Raw genomic sequence first — 4,572 nt, forward strand, 5'->3', positions numbered from 1 at the left:
AACATCTCTTGGCACATCCTTTCCAGTACTGGAAGGGAGGATTACAATAATTACTCAAAACTATGACAGTATAGGGATTCACTCCAGCATGCCTTTGCTGTCCCTCAGCATAGCCTCAGGCAAGGGGTACCTCTATTTAGACTTACTATTTGTTTTTGGAATCTAACTCTACAGGTGTGAGTTGAAGGGTCCTGGTTTGAAGTGACATCCATGCTGCCTGTGGTCAGCTGGGAATGGAATAACTGAGCTGAAAATGATGCAATAAAAAGAAACAAGAATTTGTTTTGGGAAAAGCAAAGGAGGAGCTGTGGCTACTTCTAGTAGTTTCCAGGCACTTCCAAGCATCTGGGACCAAGCGGATCTGAGGCTGTGACTGTGGCTTGATGGTGGCTGGTGGCTGATGGTGGCAAGATATAAAAGCCAATGGCCAAATGAGGTGAAAGTAACCCATCTGGATCATAGAGGAGCAGGCAGATGCCACCATCAACAACTGACACTGGACAGAGAGGGATGGGTCAAATTGGTCCACAGAAAAGTTAAAAACACTTTTCCTGGCAGTGCAAGTGCAAAATGAAGGCAAGTATGAGGTGACAGAAGTAAGCCAAATCGATGGAGAGGCTTCCATTAACAATCAAAATGTTAACTCATCTTCTACTATGAGTGGAGCATCAAACTGAACTGGACAGGTACCTCTAAGACAGGAGTACAGCACAAGGAACATGCGGAGATCCTCCATTTGTCTGATGAAAACAGTGTGGATGAAGTAGAATTTAGTGTGAGCCTTGGCAAAGATGAGCCTGGCATAAATCTTGTGGCCTTAATGAAGGAAGAGGGGGTGAAACTTCTAAGAGAAGCAGTGGGGATCTACATCAGCACCCTCAAAACGGAGTTCACCCAGGGCATGATCTTGCCGACAGTGAATGGAGAGTCTGTAGACCCACCAGGGTATCCAGCCTTGAAAACTGAGGCACACAAGGCTAAGTCTGCTCCTTCAAAAGTCCAGGCCAAACCTGTTGGTGTCAAAATCCCGACTTGTGAGATCACCCTTAGAGATCACCCTTAGAGATCACCCAGAGGAGCTGTACAGAGTTCTTACCACCCAAGAGCTAGTTCAGGCCTTTACCCATGCCCCTGCAAGGCTAGAAGCAGCCAAAGCTGGTAAGTTTCACATGGTTGTTAGCAATGTCTCTGGGGAGTTTACTGATCTGGTCCTGAGAAACATATTGTGATGAAGTGGAGGTTTAAATCTTGGCTACAGGAGCACTTTGCCACCATCACCTTGACCTTCCTTAACACAAATGGAGAGACTGAGCTATGTATGGAAGGCTGGGATATCCCTGCCCCTGAGGAGGAGCAGATGCAGTGGGGCTGGCAGCGATACTACTCTGAGGGTGTTGAACAGACCTTTGGCTATGGCACACGCTTGTTTTAGAGCTGGCATTGGGGGCTCCAGCCTGCCCAGCACTTGTGACTGAGGCTAGTGACTCACGGGATTGTATCATCCCAACTGCTAACTTGGGGCTGGGGCCCTCTCCTCCACATATACCTGGATTTGTCCATGTTTCATGCTGGGTGGGGTCCGAGGGTAATTTCTCTTTTATGTGTACATATGTAATTTAAAAACAAAACAAAACAAAAAGTTTGTATTGTTTTGGTGTGTATTGGGTTTGGACTCAGGGCCCTCCCACTGAGCTACATCCCTTAGCCCTTTTTTGTTGCTTTGAGGCAGGGTCCCCCTGTGCCACTAAATTGTTCAGGTTGGGGTTGAGCATGCAATTTTCCTGCTTTATCCTCAGAAGTGTTGGGATTACAGGCATGTTCCAGCATACCTGGCAAGGGTATGTTTTTATAACAAATAGGCTTAGAGCCTTTTGGCTATAGCCACAGAAAGCTTTTAACACAATGACAGGACTGGAATACATCAGGGGCAGAGACCTTCAATCGCCTTCCATGTTGATCCCCTGGCTAGGCCTGGTCTTCCCAGTACAACAGAGTCCAGTTCAGAACCTCCTTCCTATTCACTGTTCCCAGTTGGACCCTCAGAGACTTGTCTTGTTAAAGGTGGTGTGACCTCAGCTTCTCTGTGGTGGAGTCTGTTCTCTTTTCAAAGAGAAGCTAGAAATATGTACCCAATCTCTGAGACCTATACAGAATAGCTCTTTGTCATACCCACGAAGTGGACACCAAGAGATGTTTTATTTTCAATTAAAGTGGTGATAGATATCACCTCACGTCATTGAGAAGCGTGGTCCTAGTTAACTGCTTTCTGTGCTTTCAGTTCATATCACATCTGACTGTTGAATAGCATCATACAGGAAGAGCTCAAGTGTCCTCCTGATCGGTGTCTTTGCCAAAGAATTTAAGACAGCGTGCTACAGCGACACACGCACACCAGTGTTTATGGTCGCACTACTCATAATAGCTGAATCCCGGAAGTGTCCTTTGTGCCCATCAACAGATGATTGCATGAAGAAAAAGTGGCATCTATATATAAAAGAATACTACTCATCTATAAAGAATGACAATGTTTTGAAATTTGGTTTCATTATTATGTTTATCTTTTATTATCGTTAAAAAAGTAGAAAAAAAAGGACAAATTTAAGTTTGCAGACTAAAAATCAGAGAAAAATAAGGGTTGCAAGACAGCCAACATTTGGGCCCTGGCCTCTCAAGGTCAGTGAAGACTCAGGACATAGGAGATCTTGTACTGTAACATCATGTAACTCAGTTGTGTCCCAAATTTTCTGATCAAGAGATTATGGGGCCACAAAGGAAAATGAATGATGTAGAGTGTGCCTAAGGATTATGGGGCCACAAAGGAAAATGATGATGTAGAGTGTGCCTAAGGAGAGTCACATGGAGAGAAAACATTCTCTCAGGGTTTCACAGAGAGCAAATAGGTCAAGCAATGGCCATGACTCATCCACATGGCTGACACTGACAAAGGATCTACAGTCTGGGGTACAGGGTTTCAGGATAAATCTTGAGGGAATTTGACTGATCTTATCAGATACAAAAGTTATATTTCTTGTTATATAGGTCTTATTTTATCTTAGTCTTAACCATCCAACAGAAAAATATGAAAACGAAGTATAAAAAGTAAAGCCATATTAATATGCTGACCTGTAAAAGGCTCAAGTCAACAATTTTGGACATTGCCAGTCTTAAGGAAAACCCACTACTATTATAGACTACTGGACTATATTGGAATATTTTGCTGAATTTATGCACCTACAGTAATTAAGGAACAATGGGATGCCCTTCTCTGACAAAATTAATCAAAAAAGTAGGACAGGAATGAGCGACCATTTTGTATCTGTATACTCAAAATAGTTAGCATATAGATATACAGCTCCATTCCCTTAATTCAATGAGTTTTGTTCTAATGGTGTTTGAGACAGGATATCATGTCTGCGACATATACACTAAGACAACAATATGCAATTAATTATTGAAACTGTGCTAGTAATCAGATATGAAACTCTCATTGCTATTTGATTCTCAATAAAATTATTTTAAAAAATAAAAATAAATTTAAAAAAATAAGACATTGTTAGGAAACCCTAACCATAACCATAACTCTAACCTGGAAAACATAATGTTTAGTAACATAAACCAAAATATAAGCTTAAATACCATGTGGTATCACTCATTTCAGTGAGGTAAAGTACAAACAAAACAAATGATTAAGCATGGACAGAAAGGTATAAGAGGATGGACTGTGGCAGGCTGCTCCCCTCTCTCAGACCCAAGTGTGACTGTGTTTACTTAGGAACAGTACAGGCTGTAATGAGGTGACTTCCCTAAATTTGCTTTCATTTTAAATGATAAATCTGGCCAAGGCCATGTACATATTTTCCTGAAATTAGACAGCTGATAATGGATGAAACTAGGTTGGTATCAACATCTATGATTGAGCTTAGATAGAAAGGCTAGGATAGCAGTCCTAGCCCAGGCTCAGTGAGTGTGTGGGAGAGCTTCCTGCTACCATGCGCTGGCGGGACCTAATACTGGTTCCAGCCCAGGCGCAGCGTGGGTGAGACCCTTTGCCACCCCCTTGGGACCACCCGCCACCACTCCGCAGCACCTCCACCACCCCACCCACTGAGTAGGAATTTCTGCCGCGTTCCAGGAAGCCCCAGATCCAGCCCAGGCCCATGCCCAGTGAGTGTGTGGGAGACCTGCCTCTCCCTCCTACTCCACCTTGTCCCCTCCAGGCTCAGCTCAGGCCTAACAAACAGGCCTGTGGTGTAACTCTGCAGCTGCAATTCTTGCAGAGATTGTAGAAGATAGAATCACACAGCTAGTCCAGGAGCAGAAAATCTTGCCAGAGGGGCACAACAAGTTCACCCCCAAGGGCAGCAGCAGGAAGGAGCTGAGTACAGCAGCCAGACCCAAGTCAGGCACAGCTGGATAAATCCAAACTTTGTAGATCTGCACCTGAACTTCAGTATGTGCTAAGGTTATAACTACAACGAAGATCTACAACAAAGGTCAGAAGACAGTGCTACACAAAATGACGAGAAGGAACAAAATGCAACTTCAGAACCCAAGCCCACCTGTAACAAGTGC

The 4,572-nt window shown here is 43.8% G+C and overlaps 1 pseudogene; it reads left to right on the forward strand.

The window, feature by feature from the left end:
- Positions 1–458: 458 nt before the first annotated feature.
- LOC101590457 lies at positions 459–1,432 on the forward strand (annotated as a pseudogene).
- The last annotated feature ends 3,140 nt before the right edge of the window (positions 1,433–4,572 follow it).

Source organism: Octodon degus, unplaced genomic scaffold (genome assembly GCF_000260255.1).
Source record: "Octodon degus isolate 3935 unplaced genomic scaffold, OctDeg1.0 scaffold00293, whole genome shotgun sequence".
NCBI lineage: Eukaryota > Metazoa > Chordata > Mammalia > Rodentia > Octodontidae > Octodon > Octodon degus.